At 37.7% G+C, this 25,544-nt stretch overlaps 2 long non-coding RNA genes across 2 annotated transcripts; both read right to left on the reverse strand.

The window, feature by feature from the left end:
• Positions 1 to 192: 192 nt before the first annotated feature.
• LOC109200745 (uncharacterized) lies at positions 193 to 1,044 on the reverse strand. The gene is made up of 4 exons (XR_002060881.1): positions 976 to 1,044; positions 529 to 579; positions 359 to 421; positions 193 to 260 (listed from the first exon to the last, which is right to left on the reverse strand). It is a non-coding gene; the product is annotated as an uncharacterized LOC109200745 (long non-coding RNA).
• Positions 1,045 to 1,146: 102 nt separating this feature from the next.
• Positions 1,147 to 1,599, reverse strand: LOC112845029 (uncharacterized). Its single transcript, XR_003217808.1, has 3 exons — positions 1,566 to 1,599; positions 1,301 to 1,420; positions 1,147 to 1,164 (listed from the first exon to the last, which is right to left on the reverse strand). It is a non-coding gene; the product is annotated as an uncharacterized LOC112845029 (long non-coding RNA).
• Positions 1,600 to 25,544: the final 23,945 nt, after the last annotated feature.

Raw genomic sequence — 25,544 nt, forward strand, 5'->3', positions numbered from 1 at the left:
TGAAGCAGACAAACTTACACTAAACTCTGAACGGCCCTCGATGTGTATAAGATTCAACTCTGCTGATGTGTAGTGGTTCGTATGTAGTAGCTAAGCTTGGTAAGTGAATAACTAAACTCCATGACCTATAATTACCTGCAATATAATGATGTGATGACACATTCAAGTACAAACACTGAACGAGACTGTTGTGACTGTACCTGCAGCTCCCGTCTTCACCTCAAAGTAAACAGCACTCTGCTCTGGTTTATGATGCTTCCCTGTGAAGATGATCAGATACATGAAAATAATTAAAACATCTTAAGCACTTTAAAAACTTTCCAGATTTTTTTCCACACTGAGTGTTTTGTGTACTCACTCTTCTTTCCAAAGTTTTGAAGTGTAATAAGAGAGTATGTGACGTCTCGAGGTTCATCTGCACCTGAAATATAACAATGTTTGTAAACACATCACATGCAGTTAGTCTCCTCAAATCAAAAGCTTCTTGCATCTCTAGCTGCTCTGAGCTTTTCTAAATATAAACTGTACCAGTTCCAGTGTCTTCCTCTTGTGTGATGGATTCATAGAGGTTAGCATCACCTTCATGAAAAGAAACCAGAGTCAGAGTTTCATTTTAATGTCATCAGTCAAAAAGATTTTATTAGTTGTGTTTAAGTCAAATCCAGGACTATCAGATATTTTCAGAGCATGAACCCATCATGGTGTTACTGTTTGTGTTGTTCTGATATGAAACAATAACATTTGTGGATTCTTTCAGTCGAGTTAAAGAAACAATCAGGTTGTAAAATCCTGTTTGTTTCTGATCTTTTGTGCTTGTAGTCAGTTGGTTATTTAGATGTTTGTCCAACTGGATTTTGATAAATGTTCTTTGAAAAACTGCTGAGCACAAACTGAACCTAAGAAATTTCCTGTTAATGGAGACTGAATGAAAAGTCAATATTAATAATGATAATAAAGATCGTTTTAAGTGCTGACCAGGATGAAGAGAGTTGTGTTCATGAGTTTCATTCTGGTTGACTCCATGATTTGTGGAGGAGCCCGGACTGTTGACTCTCAGACTGGATCGACCTGAAACATGAAATAAACACAATAAACTCAAAAGTAACTGATGTTTGTTTTAAAATAATAATAAAAAGTATTTTACCAACCTGGTGAAGCAGGAATCTGTGAAAGAGACAAATGTTATTACACATGTTTGTGATGTAAATTGTTCGATCAGAATACACATATATGTGTAAATAATTAAAGTCTATGTAGTAAATAAACTCTCTCATACAGAATGAAAAGAAGAGGCTCTTACACTTGGACTGTCTGCAGCGATACAACAAGAGCAGGAGAATAATAATGAGAGAGACTCCACAAACCAGTCCAACAATCAACCACACAGGAGATGAAGAGCTGTCAGCTCCTGACACAGTTACTGTGACAAATAACAATAAAGTTGAATTATATTTCATATTTCATGACAATTTCATAAAAGGTCTCGGAAAACAGAGCCAGTTGACTTCAAGCCTTAAAACAAAAATCATTTACAAAAATCCATCAAATGTTTTGATCCTGCTCACCTTTAACTGACATCCAGCTCTGTGCTGACTCTCTTCCTGAGTACTGACACTTGTAGAAACCTTCATCAGACTTTGACACTGCAGAGATCTTCAGCTCCCCTCGGGTATCATTTTGAATAAGTTTGTCATTGTGATAGAAAAACACATTGGAAAGTATTTTTTGTGTTCTCAAACTGCAGCTCAGACTAACAGAAGCTCCCTCAGTCACAGGATGAACAGGACTCACCAGGATAGGACCATTACCATCATCTGTGACACAATCACACACAATTGTTTCAGTCACATCAGCTGGTGCACACTTTTAGAAAAAGCTGTCAAACAATAATAAGAACAGATTGTACAAATGCTTTTCATCATGAAGATCTGATCTTGTATTTTTAAAAACTGTGTGTTTTATTTTTCCCACATAAATTACTTCACATACAGCAAAGCTGGGACAAATGTTCATGTGCTGTTTAAATCATTCAAATCCAAGAAGTAAATGTATAATAACATACTCTGTACAGTGATGTTGACTGCACTGCTGAACTCTCCTGATCCAGACTCACACCAGTACACTGCAGTATCTGACTTTGATGTGTTGATGTTACATGTGGATCCAGTCATTCTCCTACAGTCAGAGTACAGTCGGCCGTCCTCAGAGAACTTCCTCACTCTCCACTCAGTGAAGTTTCCCTCACAGGTCAGTGAGACAGAGTCAGAGGTGAAGTGTTGCACTCTGTCAGGACTCACTGTGAGAGACGCTGCTGAATGAACATCTGGAAACAACATGCAGTGAAGAGACAAAGCTCACAGATGTTAGGATTCAAAATATCACAGTGGAAATATATGTTTGACTTTTGTGTGGTTCACAGGAGTCCTGCTAGTTATGCAGCCAGATTTACAGACTTTCAAATCATCAACATGAAGATTAAAATTCCTCAAACTGACCTGCAGACCAGACAAACTTTGGTTGACTGTGATCAGTGTGATACTCTGGGTCTCCTCTTCCAGCTCTGCACACATATCCTGCTGTGTGTGTCTGTCCATGAATGATGTAGGAGTCCTGTGCAGTCCCACTGCCATCAGGTAGCAGCTCATAACTGGAGGATTTCTCTGATAGATCAGGAACAGCTTTATACCAGTAGAAGCTCCATCCTGCAGACGGATGTTCAACCTCACAGTTCAGAGTTACTGAGGCTCCAGGACTCAGCCATGATGGAGACACAGTGAGGACAGGACGGGGTTTATCTGTTCAACAAAGATTTTCTCTCAATGTTTCGTCTCTTAACTCTGAATTCAATGTCACTAAAATGTTGACTCACAAATATTTATGATGAACTTTAAGAGTGAGACTATCTAAACATGTCAAATATCTCAACATGTACTAATAAAAACACATTTTTACAAACTGTTTCTATTTCCAGCTTAAATGAACTATGACTCTACTTACTGTCAGAAACTGTCAGTGTGACTGAATCACTCCACTCTGTTGTTTTATGCTGTGAACTTTTCATTCTGCCCTTACAGCGATAGTTTCCACTGTTGGATGATGAAGCAGATCTAATCCTGTATTCATTTTGATTTGGAGCTTTTATCCTGCTGTTTGTTTCCCACTCATAATCCCACTCAGTGTCTCCTCCATGGATCTCACATCTGACAGTGATCGTCTCTCCTCTGTATATCTCAGACCAGTTTGGATACAGAGTCACAACAGGCCTGTTTGAGGCTGTTACTGTTCAAGAAAGTACAATAAAAACACATGAATGTAAAAAATGTTAATGCCTTTTGTTCTTCATCGTCCTCCTTAATCAGGAATTTATCTGACTTCATGTTAAACTGACCAGTTTTCCCAATCCTGACTGACTGGCTGTCCTCTGTGTAGTAAACTGGGTTTCCTCTTCCTCCTCTGCACCTGTAGAGTCCTTCCTGTGAGACACTGATTTGTCCATTTGAGTGGAAAACTGCATCTTGTGTGGTCAGGGCTTCAGAGGATTTCTCATCTCTGTACCAGTAGTATTTCCATCCAGATGATGATGATGGGTTCACAGAGCAGGTCAGGGTCACACTGCCCCCTACTGGAACAGCTGTGTTATCAGCTCTCAGTTTGGCCTTTGGTTTATCTGCAGTTCAGTTTAGAAAAAGAACAAAAGTCAATGACTGAATCAAACCAGTTGAAATAACTTGGTGGAAATATGGAAATAATAAATATCACATAACTTTAATGGTGAAGCTACAACAAACTGTACAACTATCACACAAACACAACACTAATCTTTCAGATTTAATTTGCTGCATTTCTAAGTTAAAAACACACATGAGGAACAATCAGTGGATTTAATGTTTCTTAGTGGATGTGGTGGAGCAGCTGAGACAGATTCAGCATTTGTTCTGCATTTCATCTTTCATGTATTAGAGCTGCACAGCAGAGAAGTTACTCTCATATGTTTTGTTCTCTTCACTGTGAATAAAAAGCTGCTGTTCAGGTTTTTGTTGTTGGAATAAAAACTAAACATTTTACTGACCAACATGAAAGACAGTTATAAAGCTGTAAGAAAGAAGAAGTGCTTTTTCCTTATTTAGATACTCTGGATGAAAGATCTTACATGATACAGTCAGTGTGATGATATCACTCCACTCTGAGAAGAAATAGTCCCTTCTGCCCCGGCAGCTGTATCCTCCACTGTCAGACTCAGTAGCTCTGATGATTCTGTGTTCATTGGATGTTGGAGGTGTCTTTAACTTGGCTGCTCTCCATTCATACGTCCACTGAGCTCCTTCACCTCCCTGAATCTCACATCTGACAGTGACTGTCTCACCGCTGTATATCTGAGTCCAGGATGGCTGCAGGGTCACAGTGGGCTTACTGGGAACTGTTCACAGGAAAATATCCAGTTAGAGACAAATAGAAACATAAAGGTCAAAAATAAGGTTGAGAAATGTCTTCCATTTGTCGATTTCACACCTCTCCAATGAACGGAAAACTCAAGAATTTCCCTATTTAAGGGTTAATAAACTTGCAGTTGTTGAATAAAGTTGTTAGCACAAAACACATTATGACCTCTTACTCTGGCAGAAATAAAATAATTAATCTCACAAGTCTCCATAACTGTGACATCACTGCTGTCCTCTGTGTAGTAAACTGGATCTCCTCTCCCTCCTCTGCAGTGGTACAGACCTCCTTGTGAGACACTAATAACTCTGTTTGCTTCATTTCCTCTCATGAGCTGAGCTTTAGAAGAGACTGAATCACGTCTGAACCAGTCAAACTTCCAGCCAGCAGAGCCCTCCACAGAGCAGCTCAGTGTCACACTGCCCCCTGCTGGTATGACTGAACTGTGTGCTGTCAGTGTGGCTCTGGGTTTACTTGCTGTTGTAGTTACAGGAAAGACAAACATCAGACTGTCACTTGCTTCGGGAAAAACTTTGTTATATAACAAATAAAGATTGAAACATAAAAACTTAGTAGTCATTTAAAAAAATACAATTTATATATTTTTTTTTAATCCAGTAAGTGCTTAATAGGTCTCAATCCTGGATGATGGGTTAAGAAGATAGATGGAGTTCAATAATAGATCTCAGGTTTCTCAGGTAGGTCGGTCCCTGATCTCAGTGTGATCATCACACTTGTTACAAACAGGCATCAACAGCACAAGAAAAAAAAATTTCTTCAAATCAAATTTGATGAGAATCAACAACTGGCAGCAGCACATGAGGACAGCACAGGTATCTGAGCTAACTGTTAGCCAGCTTGATCACATAAATATATATGCATAAAGATGCATAACCAGTGGACAGTCAGCAGCATTTATCAGTCACCATAATTCACACAGATGTTTTTCATACTGTATGCTATCCCCGACTCCAACCAGGGCTGTGATGTGATAACAGAACTCTTCTCTGTTGATGATCAGCCTTTTCTTTTTTCAGCATCTGTATTTTCCATCGTCAGACAGCAGCTCTGCTCATTCTGTATTTATAGATCATGTTTGTTCAACAACTTCAAATAAATTATAAAAACAAAATAACTGTGTCATAATTCAGAGCTGCAGTGGTGGAAACTACACATGTGAAGGTACTGAGGAAACAGAAATAATTACATCTATGTTTTATATTTTTTATGATTTTCCACGATTTTGTTACAAAACTAAAACAAAGAACAATATGACTGAATGAAATGTGTCAAACTTACACGATACAGTCAGTGTGATGATGTCACTGCACACTGAAAGACTCATGGTGCAGCAGCTGTATCCTCCACTGTCAGACTCAGTAGCTCTGCTGATTCTGTATTCAGATGTTGATGGTCTGATTAACTCGTCTTCTCTCCAAACAAACAGCGACTGACTTCCTTCACATCTGACAGTGACTGTCTCACTGCTGTATATCTGAGGCCAGGATGGTTCGAGGATCACGGTGGGCTTATTGGGAACTGTTCACATAAACACATCAAGTTAGAGATTGATGGAAGAATAAAGTCATTTTGAAGCTGTCCTGATTTTATTGCTGCTGTTAAGAGTCAAAAGATTTACTGCATCCTGGTGACATTTGAACTTGAAAATAATAAGATGTTTTCATGAAACAAATTAAAGCAGTTAATTAATATTATGAGTAAAACAACAGAGTGACTGCACAGAGCTGAACTGTTAGTGTGACCTTGTTACTTCCTGTGTGTTTAAAAAATATTAAAACAAGAAAAAATCTGATAGAAATATGAATTTGTAATCAGACAAATTGAAACTGCAGGATTTAATTGTTAATAAACTGATTTAAATCTTAAATAAAATGATGCACAAACAGAGAGAAAAGCTGCGAATTAAAACAGAGCATGAAATATCAAATATCAGAGCAAAATTATTCATATTTGATAAATGTGAAGAAAGGAAAAAGAAACATTTCTCACCTTCAGCATTAACATAGAAGAGAGTACCGAACACTAAAGTAAAGATTAAACATCATCAGTGTTTAAAGATTAATTTTCACATGACACAGTTACTGCTCATCACAATATTTCTATGCAAATAAACTATAATCTAGTAACACATTAGAAAAAACATGATTATATGAACTTTACACAGTGGCAGTGAGTCAAGTGCAACAAGCAGCGGTGTATCCAACACGATACTCCAGAATAAACTGAACCAAGGAACCAGCCAACATTTGTCTGTAACTATCATAAACATCACAAATATGCTTTGTTCAAACTCTCAGATAAACACTTCAAACCAGTGATACACTCTAATTCTCACACATGAGAAACACTTTCATTAATCAGTGCCATTCAAACAATGTCACAAATGTACTTACACAATAAGCCCGTCATGCAGAGCAAAGAGCGCTTCATCCTCACATCCAGCCCTGCTGCACTCTGATCCTCAGCTGATCTCAAACACTTTGACTTTACATCAATAATAAAAAGAGAAGCTGCATTTAATACAGATAAGACCAGAGTGTTTCTTCTGACTGTGGCCTCTCTGTGCTTCCTTTCCTTTTATACAAACCTCAAACAGCTCCTGTAGCTTTGACCACAGCGGTTGTGTGACGTGTTCACATTTCCTGTCCACTGCAAACATGCAGGCTTGCTTCTTGTGTTTTCTTCTTACCTTCTGTTGTTTCAGGTCAGGTGACATATTTTACCAGCTCATAATTATGTTTTATTCTCAGAGACTTTTATGTGATTTGTGCAGTATGCTGTGGATCATCATAATGTTGGAATATTTTATCTTGAGTCATCTTATCAACCAATGTTTGTGGACATCCACAGACATTTATTGTATCATGCATGAATGCTGTCTTCCCAAAATGTGTTGTTCTTACTCTCCAGGATTATGCACAGACAGTGATCTCAAACTATTTATTTTGGTTTCATCTGCTGCCAATATCATTGTAAATATCACTCATTTAATGTGCCAGTGTTCAGATTTGGGACTGAGAAGACCAACAGTTTGAAAGAGGAGTGAAAGAGGCCATCTATGTCCACTGTGAATGACCATCATTGACCAGAGATGGTGGCTTATGGCGTCAGCTGTCAGTCACCTACAATGCAATGTTGAGATCCTTGGTGCCTCAACCGCTTCATGGCTCTTTCCTCAGGTGACCTCAATAGGTCACATGATAGGATGAGGCAAGGAGTCATAGTGATGTCACCCAAAATCTCTTTGTTTGTTTTTTTTTGTTTTGTTTTTTTTGTTGTCCTTTTATGGAATGTCCCCTCAACTCTGATTTCCCACCCGAAAAGTCTGAGAATGGAATAGAATAGTATAGAATAGAATAGAATAGAATAGCTTTTTATTGTCACTGTTACAAGAACAGTGAAAGGCAGTTTGGCATCTCTCCATGTGTGTGGAGTACACAATAGTGTAAGTATTTACACAATGACAAATTTACATTTACACAAGAAAGATATGTACAAGTTATACATACACCTGCAAACATACACGCACATACATACATATATGTATATATACATATTTGCATCCGTACATGCATACACACACATATTTCCACATACACGCTTACATCTATATACATACACATACATGCCATCTAACTAGCAGGTGCATTGAGAGGTGCAGTGTGATCAGTGATATTGCACATTGAGTGTGTGGGGGGGGGATGATATTGCACATTGAGTGTGTGGGGGGGGATGATATTGCACACTGAGTGGGGGGGGTTCTGTTGGAACTATACTAAATAATGTTATAATAAATACAGTTTAAAGAGGTAAGGGTGTTGTTTGCATTGAAGTATAAACAGAAATACGATTTATAAATACGGTGTAATGTCCATGAGTGTTGGCAGTGCAGTTATCCTCCAATCAGGGTGGAGGTAGGGCATGTTTGACAGCCTGTGGGTAAAAACTTCTGTTGAGTCTGTTTGTCTTTGACCTGATGGACCTGTAGCGTTTACCAGAGGGAAGGGGGGAAAAAAGTGAGTGTCCATGGTGCGAGGGGTCTTTGATGATGATGCTGGCTTTCTGCTGAAGTCTGCCAGTATAGATGTCTCTGAGGGGAGTTAGTGAAGTGCCGATTGCCCGCTCTGCTGCCCTCACCACCCGCTGCAGTTTCCTCTTGTCCTCCGCAGTGCAGCAGTTGAACCAGAGTGTGCAGCAGTAAGTCAGAAGGCTCTCAATGGTGGAGCGGTAGAAGTTTACTAGCAGTCTTTGGGGTAATTGGGCCTGACGTAGTTTCCTGAGGAAGTACAGCCTTTGTTGTGCTTTCCCTACCTGGTGGGAGATGTTTGTGGACCAGGTAAGGTCGGCCGAGATGTGGACTCCGAGGAACTTAAAGCTTTCTACCCTTTCTACCTCCTCCCCATCAATGTAGAGGGTAGAGTGCTCAGATCGCTTTGTTCTTCTGAAGTCGATTACCATCTCCTTGGTCTTGGCTGTGTTCAGATGCAGGTTGTTGTTGTCACACCATTGCTTCAGATGCTGAACCTCCTCTCTGTAGGCTGAATCATCGTTGTTGTCGATCAGTCCAATGACAGTGGTGTCATCAGCAAATTTTATAATGGTGTTACTGGTGTGGATTGGTGAACAGTCATGGGTGAAAAGTGAGTATAAGAGGGGACTGAGGACACACCCCTGTGGGACACCCACATTCAGAATGAGGGTGGAGGAGGTGTGCTCTCCCATTCTTACGTTCTGGGGTCTGTTGCTCAGGAAGTCCAGTATCCAGCTGCACAGTGAGCTGCTGAGTCCTAAGTTGCTTAGTTTATTAACCAGTTTGTGGGAAAACAAACATACTGTGAGTTAGCCAGGATGGTGGCACTGAACATAAACTGCAGTAACACTGCACTATAAACTATAAAACTATAAACTACAATCTCTACCTCTCAAGATCATCTTTCACACTATGACAGCTACTACAGGCTCCACCCACATTTGAGTCCAAAAGGACAACAGAGCAGTGAATGCTTTAAGGTGTGGTTACTTTGTGATTGGCTAGTCCCCTCCATATGAGCATGCACCTCAGTTTCTCATTCAGTCAAAACACAAGATGATGGCCATTGTCAATATACCGTCTCGAGCTTTAGTCATAGTTAAAGCATGCAAACACTTTCTTACTAAGGTTATGATTAAGGTGTGTTGCAGTATCATCTACACACACTCACAAACATGTTGATATCCAAGTGTTTTAGATTGTTTAACAACAGGTTTGTTTCTCTTTCCCACCATTTTTCTCTTGGAAAGGTAAAAAACATTGAGATGTAACTTCACATTTAACTGTAATCAATATTTCAAGAGTTTATAATGCTTCAAGATATGAAATCTAAAAAGGCCTAAAAACTTGGGGACTCTGTGATACTGCAGAGTCCAGCAGACAGTTTGGAGTCAAACACTGACGTCATCATCACAGGTGTAGGAACCATTTCTGTAACACCAGCCAAACAGACACATTAGTATCAGTAGGTATAGATGATTTACTGGATCCTCTGTTGGTTACAAAACAGTGATTATACTTTGGAGTTTTGTGTTATACTGTGAGGAACTGGCCTGTTTGGAAGTTGCAGTAAGAAGAAAAACATGTCTGTATATGATTTTGTGGACAGAGAGAGTGATGGATGATTTTATTTATTTCAGAGATAAATGAACATTTACAGCACGTCCATGCAGAGACTCTTAAAGACATGAGCGTGAGAAACAAGCTTTTCACCGTTTCTCTTGATGCCCACATGCTTTATTTATTCTTTAGTCCAGCATGTGTCATCACCACAATAAAGCTACTTTTAACCTGTTTTCACACATTGTCATACCTGCACATTTCCACTGTGCTGTGTTGACTTTAAAGAAGACAAACGTTAGACTTCAGGCTGAAACCACAGGCTGCATTTCCTCTTTTCTTGGAGGCCCAGACAGAAATGTTGTGGTATCAGATTTTCTGCAGATAAAAATAAACCAACAACAGTCTTTTACACACATGCAGTCATCACAGTCTGCTCAGAGGAACGTGCAACATTAGATGTCACATATACTATCATCTATTAACTAATATTACTCTGAATCATCATTAGCCCTACCCCACCCAAAACCCCCGAAACACCAGCAAAGTGAGATGCAGAAACCAAACAATTAATTTTAAATGAAAATCAAACTTTCAGATTTAATTTATTAGGGTGAACAAAACAATTGCATAAAAATGTGGAAAAATTCAAGCATGTTTAAACACACTCCTTTCATTTCGGGGGCTCAAAAGTAATTGGACAAATTAAATAACTGGAAAATAAAATGTTCATTTCTATTTCCAACAAGCCTTTCTCTGACAGCCTCCCAGGGTTGCTGTTACTCTAATAAAAACCAACAAAAAATAAATCAAAAGCAGAAGCTGTACTGACACTAGTTTGTGTCCATGAGCCTCTCTGGTGCACTTCCTGCAGTCTTGGAGGTTCACGTGGCTTGTTGGTCCTCGCTGTGGCTGAGTGGCTGTTAGCCCGATGAGTGAGAGTTTCTCCAGTCCCAGCAGGTGGTTGCCAGATGGGAAAGGGGTGATCCTCCAGCCCAACCCTGCATTCAAGCTGATGGCTCCATCTGAAGTCCACTTGTCCCACTCAGTTGAGTTAGGAACATCAACAGGAGGCAGCTGGGAGCCAGACTGCCCTGTGCCATCTCTTTGCTTTGACACAGCAAATCTTGCGTACCTGGTCATTTAGGAAGACAGACCAGCTGTTTGTCAGCTTCCACTCTGGACTTCTGGCAGACCCCTGTCTAAGTCGCGATTGTTCCACAGGGTTGTGGAGGCCATTCAGCAGGCATATGCCTCTTCAGATGTGCCCCTCCCTTTCAGAGAGTCGGCACTGTGTCACAACAATAAAAAGTTATTAATCTATTCAGTCAATAATCAATAAGAAATGTTTCATCCTTTTTAAAAATCACTTTGTCTTTAGACACAGTTACATTTACAACACACAGGGATTTTTTTTATTCTTCTGCAACATGCTGTGATGTAAATAATAGACTCTGATGTCAAAGTCTTTATCCTTTATCGTCACAACTCTGGGAAATATTTAACACTCACACAAGCAGAATTAATCATTGCCAGAAATAACTAAATTGCGCCCTCTGTTGATTAATAGCTCTAAACACAACCCAGAGTTTATATTGGAGGTGTTTCTGTATGAGAAAGGTGGAGAATGACAAGGATCTGACTGCCTGAAGTTACACAAAGAAAAAAAAAATTATATGTGGTTTTCTGGGTAGAGAGAGTGACAGATTCTCTTATGATTTGTCAATTCAAATATACATAAACATTTGCATTGACTTGATGTGATTCACAGAATACACATATTACTCAGGGACAGGGACCCAAGAAACAGTGCAACAGTAATTTTTTTACTTTTTTTATTTTTAAAGAAAATTATTAACCTATGCCCATAAATGTGAAAGAGAGTTCTATATGTACATGAAGCTAAATTTGTCTTGGTCCAGCAATACAAACAGTCACGTGTAATAATAGTTGCTCACCTTCATTGTAAGACAAGGATATGACTGAGAGTAAAGAGGGAAGCATCTACAGTACACAAACTGCTACTTATGCTGATGATTGATGCAGAGCTTTAGTTCTCTGTGATATTCTGTCTCTATGCAATCTTTCATATGAGATTTACCACATGTACAAGTTATCTTTTCCTTTAACTGCATCCTGTGACAGCAGCACATAGAGACACATACTTCACAGTCCTCTGTGTCAGATACATGCAGACTGCTGTCATGCTCTGTATTGTTATTTGACCGCCTTGCGGTCAAATAATACTCACATCTGTTTATTTCAGGTTTCCATGACAACACCATTACAAACTGTTTAAGTGTTTTTTTTGTTAGTTTGTGGATAATCTCATACAGGAAAAAAACATCAAACATAAACATAAAATATTCAAATGTAAAAAGATTTTGTTTCTACCTTCTAACTACAGAAGCATAAAATAATCAGAAACACAAAAATATACATGAAATACATTCAAATGTATTCACTGCCTATGATATAATTCTTATTTATATAATGTACGAGATCTTTAGACAAACACAGTTAAAGTATTTGTTGGTCCCATATCAGTATTTACATGTGAAACACTGCAAACACTGACTTTAAGTTGTGCTGTCAGATACTAAAGATCACATATTTCACACTTTGTTCTCACTGCTGTTGGAACATGTTAGATACATTCAAGGTTTATTATAAAATCTTTAATAAAAAACTGAATATAAAGAGCACGAATACCTCCTAGGACCTGGCGTCCACATATGTGGACATCACATTTTGGGTTGTCTAGACTATACTAAATTTTGCTCTAACAGGGCCTGATATCCACTTACAAAGACATTATACTGCCACTGCTCTATCGAAATTTAAAACAAATGTGGATCTCATTGTATTGTTATCGTCATTGTATTTCTTTGTTTTGATATTCATCAGGTCCCAATCAGCCCAAATAGCAAAGAGAAATTAAAAATGCATGCCATGAAAGAGTTCGGGTCTTAGGAGGTTAAAGAGGAATACACCTGCATTTGTTTTATACAATAAAAGAGTACTATGTCTATATGATGTTAATATTTAATATTGTAACTGTACATAAAGCTGAGCATGTCTGATATTTGGGGAGCAGAGGAGCAAGAGTGGCTTCATAAAAAGCTTCTTCTTGGCTTTGCTGCTACAGCTCTCCTCACTGACCTGTAAGACAAGCACAAAAAGACAAAGTGATTTCCAACATGTAAAGATATTATGAGCTGAAGACATTTAATAATGTGAAGAATAAATCAGCCTGCATGGCAGCAGAATTACTGAGAGAGCTTCCTGATGTGACTTCAGAATAAACCTCTGCATCAGCTGCAGGACTTGATTTTCCTGTGAATGAAGAGAAGATCATTAAAAACAATAATATCATTAACCAGGAGGAAACTGGATGTCTCCACTAATGCAACGATAAAAGAGTATGATAGACTTTATTAACCAACTAATGAATACATAAATATAAATATTAAAATAAACAGATTTACATTTTAAGAGCAGATAAACATGTTGAACAATATTCAGTGGAGATGATGGCAGACTTTGCTCACCTTTGTTTTTCTTGGCTTTTTCTTTTTTGGGCTGTTTGACCTCAGCATACATCAGACTGTCCTCTAAAAGAGACGTCAGAGCTCAGGACACATTTGTTCAGCACAGATATGATGACAAGAACATTACTACAGAGTAAAAACATGAGAGAAACTATTTAGTTTGGGGACATATAGATGGACAATACCATACTGTACAATAACAATATCATTCTGTATATGAAGCAGACAAACTTACACTAAACTCTGAACGGCCCTCGATGTGTATAAGATTCAACTCTGCTGATGTGTAGTGGTCGTATGTAGTAGCTAAGCTTGGTAAGTGAATAACTAAACTCCATGTTGACCTATAATTACCTGCAATATAATGATGTGATGACACATTCAAGTACAAACACTGAATGAGACTGTTGTGACTGTACCTGCAGCTCCCGTCTGCACCTCAGAGTAAACAGCACTCTGCTCTGGTTTATGATGCTTCCCTGTTAAGATGATCAGATTAATGAAAATCAGATCAGATAAATTAAAAATAATTATTACATTTTAAACACTTTAAAAACTTCCCAGGCTTTTATTTCTACACTGAGTGTTTTGTGTACTCACTCTTCTTTCCAAAGTTTTGAAGTGTAATAACAGAGTATGTGACGTCTCGGGGTTCATCTGCACCTGAAATGTAAAAATGTTTGTAATTACATCACATTTAATTTCATTAGTTGTGTTTAAGTCAAATCCAGGACTATCAGATATTTTCAGAGCATGAACCCATCATGGTGTTACTGTTTGTGTTGTTCTGATATGAAACAATAACATTTGTGGATTCTTTCAGTCGAGTTAAAGAAACAATCAGGTTGTAAAATCCTGTTTGTTTCTGATCTTTTGTGCATGTAGTCAGTTGGTTATTTGGATGTTTGTCCAACTGGATTTTGATAAATGTTCTTTAAAAAACTGCTGAGCACAAACTGAACCTGAGAAACGTTCCTGTTAATGGAGACTGAATGAAAAGTCAATATTAATAATGATAATAAAGATCGGTTTAAGTGCTGACCAGGATGAAGAGAGTTGTATTCATGAGTTTCATTCTGGTTGACTCCATGATTTGTGGAGGAGCCCGGACTGTGACTCTCAGACTGGATCCACCTAAAACATGAAATAAACACAATAAACTCAAAAGTAACTGATGTTTGTTTAAAATAATAATAAAAAGTATTTTACCAACCTGGTGAAGCAGGAATCTGTGAAAGAGACAAATGTTATTACACATGTTTGTGATGTGAATTGTTCCATTTTTATTTTGTGTCATGAGATCAGAATACATGATTACATGTGAATAATTAAAGTGTTTAGTAAATAAACTCTCTAATACAGCATGAAAAGAAGAGGCTCTTACACTTGGACTGTCTGCAGCGATACAACAAGAGCAGGAGAATAATAATGAGAGAGACTCCACAAACCAGTCCAACCATCAACCACACAGGAGATGAAGAGCTGTCAGCTCCTGACACAGTTACAACAAACAATAATTAATTATTAATAAACATATATTATATTTGATATTTCATAACATAATTTTATAAAAGATCCAGTTCTTCTATTTTCATCAACTAGAAAGCACATTGAGTGTTTAAATGATTTGACTCCCCACAATGAACACAAAATGTTGACTTCAGTAAATCTGCAAACTTTACAAACTTTTACTATATAAATATGTCAAACATGTGAAATCTTAATATAAAGAAACAAAAACTGATGTTTACATTGAGATTTTCTGTTTCCTGTCAGAAACTGTCAGCATGACTCTGCTCTGTGGTTTGATGTTGTGACTCCTGTTCTATACTACTTGCAGTGTTACTTGTAGAGTTGCTGCAGAACTAATTGTGAATTTATGTTGATTTGGAGATTTTCTGAAAGTGGTTGTTTCACATTCATAATCCCACCTAGTCTCCCCTCCTTGGATCACATTCCTGACACTGATTCTCTGGACTCCACATTTTACATGAGTATTCATGTTCAACCATTTCCAACAAGAACATTATTACAATGCCAAAGAGGTTACCATGAGATATAATGCTGTTTGGCCTTCATAGTAATCCTCAATCATCAATCTGTTCAACATTGTTGCTGAATCCAAACTCACCAGTTGTGTTAATGTGAACTTCTTGGCTGTCCTCTGTGTAGTAAACTGGGTTTCCTCTTCCTCCTCTGCACCTGTAGAGTCCTTCCTGTGAGACACTGATTTGTCCATTTGAGTGGAAAACTGCATCTTGTGTGGTCAGGGCTTCAGAGGATTTCTCATCTCTGTACCAGTAGTATTTCCATCCAGATGATGATGATGGGTTCACAGAGCAGGTCAGTGTGACATTGCCCTCTACTGGTATGATTGTTGTTACTGCTGTCAGTGTGGCACTGGGTTTCTCTGCTGTTATGAAAAACAAGGAAAGAAAATATAAACCTGATCCATTATAAAGATATAAAAAGCTACATTTTGAAAAAGGTTTTAATTTCATTCAAATTCCAACAAAGTAAGAGCTGCAGTAATTCAGGTTGTATTAATAAACACAGTATAAATGTTTGTCTAATCTCTTCTACTTGTTGCTTTTCTTGTGCAGTTCTTCTTCTGACGAAGTTGTATTTTTGTATTTTCCTACTCAGTTGTATATAGTATATGTATTTCTATTTTATTCTATTTTATTTTATTTCATTGCATTCCAGTGTTTTCTAATTTCTGCTACATAACTTTGCACTTTTGCTGTAACAAAACAAATTTCCCACCTGTGGGACTAATAAAGGTCATCTTATCTTATCTTATCTTATCTTATCTTATCTTTTCCTCAGTCGTGGTTTCTTAGCAGCTGTTTGACCATAAAGGCCTGATTCACACAGTCTCCTCTGAACAGTTGATGTAGAGACGTGTCTGCTACTGGAACTCTGTGTGACATTTATCTGGGCTCTAATCTGAGGTGCTGTTAACTTGTGATTTCTGAGGCTGGCGACTCGGATGAATTTATCCTCAGCAGCAGAGGTGACTCCTGGTTTTCCTTTCCTGGGGTGGTCCTCATGTGAGGCAGTTTGATGGTTTTTGTGACTGCACTTGGGGACATGTTCAAAGTTTTGAATGTGGCAGTTTTCCAGACTGACTGACCTTCAGCTCTTAAAGTAATGATGGACTGTTGTTTCTCTTTACTAAGCTGATTGGTTCTTGCCATAATAAGAATTCAAACAGTTGTCAAATAGATCTGTCAGCTGTGTACCAAACTGACTTCTGCACAACAGAACTGATGGTCCCAACCCCGTTAAGAAGACAAGAATTTCCACAAATGAACCCTGACAAGGCACAGCTGTGAAGTGAAAACCATTTCAGGTAGTGATGGTGTGATGAAGCCCCGTGAATGTGTCGAATCTTTCCGGCCAATTACTTCATTAAACGGCAGATCACACAAAGCCACGTTTAAAAGCTCATTTGGAAGTACTGACATCTGCTGGTCATTTGATGTAAAGCAGCCCTGCTGTGACACGTGAGCTACATACCAGTGGATATATAAACGTAAAGATGTGTCACTTACAAAATACCTACATAAGGCCCGAGATAATATAAATATAGAAACATACAAAAACACAAACCCCTAACTAAACACCCTGAGATTGTTTTAAATCTTATGTTATTATTTGTCAATAAAAAAATAAATAAATAAATAACTGCTCGAACTGCATAATAAGGTAGTGACGTCATTTCAGAGAAACGGGCCTCATTTATCTTTGGTCACGTGATATTCTAAAGCATGATACAGGCCTCCACATGGGCTTCATTTGGACACGCCCCCTGTACTTGACACAGCCCTCAGGGCTTCAGTGTCAGACGTAACATCACTAATTTCAGGTGATACCGCATGAAGCTCATTGAGAGAAGGTCAAGGATTTGCAGCACTGTCAGTTAATTATGATTTTTTTTCTTTGCTACATATTTCATATTTCCATCCATCAGAGCTCTGCAGATCAAGTCAGTGTCACACTGCCCCCTACTGGTATGATTGTAGTTCCTGCTGTCAGTGTGGCCCTGGGTTTATCTGCTTTATACAAGGAAAGAAAATATACACCTGATCAGTTATAAAGGTAAAACAAAATTCCTACATTTTAAAATACGTTTTCATTTGATTCAAATTCCCACAAAGTAAAATTTTAAAAATTCTTAATTATTATTGTATTTCTCTGTAAGGTGATGATGTTTCTGTTATCTAAACCTGAAACTAGGCAGATCCCTCTGAACCCATCATTGTGTTTCCTTCAACAGTGAACTGCATTAGTTTACATTCAGTATGACTTCTTCAGGCCAGAGATTGGACAAACATTTATACTGTGTTTATTTAGAGATCTACAACCTGAATTACTGCAGCTCTGTCACCATGTTGAGACAGAAATCAGGAAAATTTTAAATTGTCTTAAAGTTTATGAAGCTTTTGATGTTTCTTCTTCTCCTTATTTAAAATTAATTTAATCCACAGTTATTATTGTTATACATTAAAATCCACACATGTAATAATAATACTAAATTATACTCTGTGAGTATTGTAGTACTATGTATACTGTGAGAAACATAACCAGTAAAATACAGTAGTCCTTGTTAAAGTTTCAAGTTTCAATAACAACATTAATTAAAGTACTCAGAATTCAGATCAGTATTTCAACAGAAAACATTACTGAGGACTTACCTGATACAGTTATAGAGACAGTATTACTGATCTTTGTATCATATGATCCCTTCATGTGTCCAAAGCACTGATATTCATCATTGTCACCTGTAGATGTAATTTGTAATGTGTGGTCATTGTTGAGCCTGTAGGAGAGAAATTCTCGACTGTCCTTGGTGATTTTGTAATACCAGTCAGTGTCTTCTCCTTCTTTCATGTCACATTTAAAAGTAACAAACTCTCCGATGAAAAAACTGGACCAGTTGGGTTCAATAGTTAGCACAGCATCTAGAATCCAACACAATCACAAAGTTAACAATCTGAAACACAATCTGTGACAGTATGATCATAAACTGTTCATATATTGAATAATAAATACATATAAGATAGATAGATAGATAGATAGATAGATAGATAGATAGATAGATAGATAGATAGATAGATAGATAGATAGATAGATAGATAGATAGATATAATTTTATTTTGAACATGCAAATATAATTGAAATAACAACAGAAAAAAACCCCAAAAAAACAAAACTTAAAAATCATGAAGTTTTCTGTATATATCTTTGTCTACAGAATGCGTGTGCTCGAAAAGGAGTAGGATGAAGTTTACACTTTTCTTGTTCCTACCCCCTTATTTCAAATTTCATTGCTTGATCATATATGGTTAACTATGTACAAGTCTAACACATTGAACATACACAAATAAAACCATTTTTAACACGTAAACCAGAACAACAACAAACTACATTTTTACATAAACTAATCACCCTGTCTATAACACCCGCTTAATCTCTGAGTTTATTTTATATCTATGTGACAAACACCTTAATGAACACGTAAGGTTGGGTTACTCAGACCTTGATCTATAAAAAATGAGGACACAATGAGACAACTCAGTCACTGAGAGGAAGATTTCATATATTCATGCAATTTATTATTTTTGAACAATTGTGTGAATTTTTGTATTGATGTATTTGTCTTGATTTCATCTGTACAGGTGTTCCACACACTAACTCCTCTGACTGTAATGCTCTGATATTTTACATTTGTCCTTACTACTGGCTGGCTGAACATAAGGATTCCTCTCAGGTCATGAGTATTTGGTCTTATTTGGAACAAGTTCTGAATGTTGTGGGGCAAAGATTTATTTGCTGCTTTGTACATTGTTTGCGCCGTTCTAAGGTCAACCAAATCTTTAAATTTGAGAATATTTAATTAATTAATTTGATGGTTCTCTTGAAGTAGCTTTATTTATTATCCTTATTGCTCTTTTTTGCAGAATGTATATTGGATGAGTGTGTGTCTTATACGTGTTTCCCCACACTTCCACACAGTATGTCATGTACGGCAGTATAATAGAACAATAGAGAGTATATAATGATGTTTGATTTATGAGATCCTTAACCTTATAGAGAATTGCGAGAGACTTCGATATTTTGCCTTTGATATGAGTAATGTGGGGAATCCAGGATAGTTTGTGATGTATTATCACACCAAGGAATTTTATTTCAAATTTTTATTTCATAAAACACAGGTGAATTGTAATTACGATTTATGCAGTATTTTGAGATGAATTTTACCAAATAAACTAAAAGAAAGAAGTAAAAAAGGTGAAAACTGTTCAGTTACCTTGGCCGTGTCCAGTGCAGAGGAGCGTACAGAGCACTACAATAAAGACAGGAACTTCAGATATTATCAAACTAAAGACACTGAAATGGTACAAATGACTGATGCTCTGTTCTTCTTACTAAAACATGTTTATGGATCAGTATGAATCAAACAATAGAAGTCAGTGATGTACTCACAGAATAGGCCCAGCTCACAGAGCAAAGTGGCTCCCATCCTCACATCCAGCAGTGACACGTCTGAAAACTTCTACAACTTTCTGTAAAGAGAGAGAGTGAAGCAGCAGCACAGCAGATACCAAAGAGCTGTGAAGGAAACAAAGAGTTTAAAACTTCTTCTCTCTGCTTCCTTCCTTTTACACAGAAATAACAACTTAACAAGGTCTGACCATGTTTGTCAGATTTTTATGAAAAGGCCTGTAACACAGACAAAACTGACCAATAACAGACAGACAGTAAGTTTTAATAATAATAATGTCTTATTGATCTCCGTGGGTAAATTCCACTGCCTTTACTCAGTGAAGTAGTGGGTAGCCACCAATCTAGCGCCCAGGGGGCAGTGTGTAGGGATGGTACCTTGCTCAGGGGTACCTCAGGGTAGCCGTTCAGTGGATTTGAATCCTTGACCTTGCGATCATAGAGCCACCACTCTACCTACTGCCTCAGCATTACACATATGTGAGCTGACTGAGCGGCTAAAGAGGAAATGAGGAGATCACAAGTCCAAGACTTGTTTTAAATGTGAAAAACATTTATTTTATTTGACATGTTAAATACTCTTTGTCATAAACCATCAGTATTATCAAACATTTGTCTTCTCACATATAAAGATACATTATTTACAATTTTTCAAAAACACTTATAATTTTAATAAATATTTACAAACCTCAAGCACACAGACATATGAATAAAATACAATAAATATCAATAAATAATCTAAACGGTAAAACCAGACTCCCTCTACCTGCATGCAGACACTGCTGGAACTAATTAAAAGTGTTTTTCTACCCCCTGAAAATTAATTTTAACACACTGGGAGATTAAAATGAGTTAAAAACTTAATCGAAGTCTTACAGAAACAGACATTTTGTTTTCTTTGTTCCTCGTTATGCTTGTTATGTTTTTTAGAAACTTTATAATTGTTCATAACTGCCCTCACAAACATCCGACAACTAAAACCACACTTATAATGATGTTTTTAATGCATATGGCAACTGTACTTTTTGAAATACATAATTCAGATGGGTTCAAACTGTTGTGGATGATATATGAAGAAAAGTGGTTAACATTAAAGAATATAATGACCTTTTTCCTTCCTATCATAGATATAATTATCAAGTACATTCCTGCTGCTTTGTGAAATGCCACATGTTTTTGATGAGACACTAAAAGCTGCAGTAAAAAATACAGCCAGGTATTTCCTTACACTTATCCAGCAGCACAAAATTCAAGTGTTTGAACTGTGCAGTAAATACATTTCCATCAAGCATGAAAAACTAACCTGTCTGTACCCGTCTCTCACCTAAAGACAGCTGGAAGAGGGCTATGCTGCCTTATAAGCAGCTATAATTGTTATTAGAACATTCACAGACATATAATCGTTATTGTTGTATTAATAGAGAATGACATTGTTTTTTAGCATCCTGTAACTATGCAGTGGGCCAGTTGCTAAGGCTCATGGGAAATGCTGCTGAAATCAAACAGAGTCTCAGTTTCTGTCATGGTCCTGGGTCATTTTGGCCCAGCGGTTTAAGTTTCCTTTGCATTTTGTTTTTGGTTTTTTTGCATTATGTTAAGGATTATTCTAGGTATCCTAGGGTTCTGTTCAGTATCCCCCCTGTGTTGTTGCCTTTTGTGTCTCCCCTGGGGTGTGTGCGTTTATGTGCTTGTGTGAGTTCTTGTGCCATCTTGTTTTCCCCAGCGTGTCATGTCTGCCTCTCTCTCTTGTGCTCCTCGTTCTCTCTCCCTCTCCAGTCTACTTCTCTGTGTACTTCCTGTTTTACTTTGATAGTCTCCGTCTGTGTCCGTAATGTTGTGTTTGCTCTTCCCCTGTCTCATTATTATCATCATTCGTGTCAGCTGTGTTCCCTGTGTGCTCCTACGTTTTCAGTGTATTTGTGTCAGAGTCTCCCTCAGTTCTGTATCGTGTGGTCCCTCATGCTTTGTGTTCCCAGCGTTTCCTCGTTTGCATTATTTCTTAGAGCTACCCAGTCTAGTTTAGGTTTGTATTTCCTTGTGTCCGCAAATAAAGCTGTGTTTTCTTTGAGTTCACGTTTCTGCCTCTGTGAAGTCTGCGTTTGGGTCCTCTTCTCCTGCCTGTATGCAGTTTGTGCTCCAACATTCAGATGGTAGGGTCAGAATTTGGCATAACCATCATGAAAGCATGGATCCATCCTGACTTGTATCACGATTTAGGCTGGTCGATACTCTTTCACACAGAACACACACCAAGAATATGTGATCAACCAAATCCAATAAATTTCACTTTGATCTGCAAACAAACTAAAGTGATTTCCATGTTTCCTTTATTAGGCTGTGGGACAGTAACCTTTAAGGTTTAAATGGATCCAATTTAAAGTTTAGAGCTCACCTCAGAAAGCAGCACTGGGGGCACACTAATAATTTATGGTAGCACATGAGTGCTCTAGCATTATTATACATTATACATATTTTATAAATAGGAAGAAAAGAAGAAAAATCTCACCTTGAGTATTTGTTTAGGAGAATTTACTGAGCACTAAAGTAAAGATCATGAAGTTCAAACTGAAAGAAAATATTATGATGATGATGATGATGATTCCAGGCATTTTGGAAAGGTGAATTATCAAAATACTTTTAAAACGTTTCTGTGCACATAAACTAATTTCGGCACTTTTAAAAATGTAAGGAAACAACAAAAACATTTTTTTTAGAATTGTGAATAGCTAAAAAAAAATAATAATGCAGGAACTTTTTAACATTAACAATGAGTCAAGTGCAAAAAGCCGCGGTGTATCCAACAAAATGCTCCACACTAAACTGAGCCAAGACACCAACCAACATTTTGCCTTAAAAATCATGAATAAATTGCAAATATTCTCAGTTTAAACTCTCAGTTAAACAATTTAAACCAGTGATACACTGTAATTCTAACAAATATTAAATACTTTATTGATCAGTGCCATTTAAACAATATCAGAAATGTACTTACAGAATAACCCCGTCATGCAGAGCAAAGTGTGCCCCATCCTCACTGACTCTGATCCACTCTGATGTGATGCAGATGATCACAAAGTGTTTTGTATGAATAATAAATGTACCAACAGAAGCTGCACTTAAACCAGATAAGATCAGTTTTTTCTCTGACTTTTTTTTTCTGTCTATCACCTCTCTGTGCTTCCTTCACTTTTACACCTACCTCAAACAGTTCCTGTAGCTTTGGCCACGAGCAGTTTTTTCGACGTGTTTACATTTCCTGTCCATGGCAAAAATATATAGGCTTCTTTCACATGTTGTGTTTCAGCTGTCTTTCTCTATAATAGACAAATGTGTTCTTTTGCTTCAGTCAGTAAACCAGGTCATAGTTTTTGCCTTTTTCTTCTTTGAAAATTCTCACATCATTTGTGAAACAATATTAAGCTGCAATGTTCCTCTTCTGTCAGGTCTCTGGAAACTTGGAGTTATCTTATAATCCAGTGCTTTGGTATATCCACAGATATTCGTGGTACCATCTATAAATCTTGTAAAATATATATATATATATATATACATATATATATATATATATATATATACATATATATATATATATATATACACACATATATATATATATATATATATATATATATATATATATATATATATATATATATATATATATATATATATATACTGGTTGTCTTCACCCTCTTACCTTCGGGACTCTGCACTCACAGCAGTAGTCCTGTTCTGGACTCTGAACACATTTATCTTGGTCTGATCTGACAAAAGTTCTCCCAACATTCATCAAACCAAATTTTTCTTCTTTTTTTTTTAGAAGAGTTTAGTTTTGCAATTATATGTGTTGTTCTTATTCAGTGTCCTTTGTACTGAGCTAGAACTCAATTTTATGTATTTTTTTAAGTAACTGGCTGATGTATCTCTCTCTCTTTCTGTCTGGACTATACATTGTGTAAGTAGAGCACAGCTATTTCCTCCTGAGTTGACTGAGGGGTTTTCCAGAATCACTTTGGGGATGACCATAGGTCTTGTTCTGTAGCCTCATTGTTTTTGCTTCAGCTACTGCCAGAGCCACACACCACTTGGCCCGTTGGTACCTATCACTTGTTTCCGGAGTCCCACAGCTTCACCCACTACTTCATCTTGATGGCTCCCTGCACCTCAGGCTTCAACCTTTTGGTTCGTGGAATACCATCACGAGAGGCACCAACCACGTTGCAGCCACAGTTTAGTGCAGCAGTGCTGATGCAGATCATAAGTTGTTGGAACCCATTGTCCCCAGTCTCCCTATCGAAACCCTATGCTATCAAAACTGTGCTGGAGGGGAGAATTGAAGACCTTGCCCCCAGCACACCCTCGTTGCACAGTTTGGTGTATCAGGCCTGTCTAGCATCCTTTCCCACCATCTGATCCAACTCACCATCAGGTGGTGATCAGCTGACAGCTGAGCTTCTCTCTTTATTGATCACCATTACAGAGAAATTCAATGACAGAACACCACTCAGGTTCAGATCAGGCAATTCATTCCTTCCAATCGTGCTTCTCCAGGTCACACTGTCATTTCCCATGTGAGTGTTGAAGTCTCCCAGCAGGACTCGCCATCCGGGGCACCCTCCAGCCCTGCACACAAAGAATTCTGGGTACTCTGAATTTCCTTTCAGCGCAGTCAGGATCAATTTCCCAATCCAAAGATACAGGGAAACAAGCCTCTCATTCATGGGAGAAACCAAAACACATAGGGACCAGTCTGGGGCATCACTGAGCATTTACAGCATGTCAATGCAGAGACTTTTGAGGGCAGCTGCTTTTCAACCCAGGAAACAAGCTTTTCACAGTTTCTCTTGATGCCCACACAGTTTTTTTTTCTGTAGTCCACCATGTATCATCATGAAAACAGTTTTTGATCTGTTTTCACTGAATGTTATGCATACGTACATGTATCAGTGATAATTATTACTATTATTTCAGTACAGATAAATCATATAAAAATGTGCGATCCACGCAGAGATCAAAGTGAAACTTCCACTGTGCTTTTTGCATCTTTTGTCAGCTCTGTTGTTTGCTGCACGCTCCTCTATGCTCTTTTTAACAGACCACTTTTGGCTGAAACCACAAGCAGCATTTCCTGTTTCTCTGTAGCCTGACTCAAAACCATGATGTTTTTTAGTTGATTAAAAATAAGCCTGTGGCAGAATCGATCGTAATCTACACTTTTACCCACATGTAGGCACTGGAGGCTGCTCAGAAGAACAAAGACATTATTCTGTATATCTATGTTTCCAGGTTGATCTTTTAATACTGCTTGAAATTGCTTCTCATCACTGTAGTTTTTTGTAGATCTGAATATACACTATTTTGGTTTCATTGTTTAAAAAGTTTTGCATTACACTCATTTTGCATCCCTCACTATAACGTGGTTCACCTTTCACTGA

The sequence above is a fragment of the Oreochromis niloticus genome, unplaced genomic scaffold (assembly GCF_001858045.2).
Source record: "Oreochromis niloticus isolate F11D_XX unplaced genomic scaffold, O_niloticus_UMD_NMBU tig00002464_pilon, whole genome shotgun sequence".
Classification (NCBI taxonomy): domain Eukaryota; kingdom Metazoa; phylum Chordata; class Actinopteri; order Cichliformes; family Cichlidae; genus Oreochromis; species Oreochromis niloticus.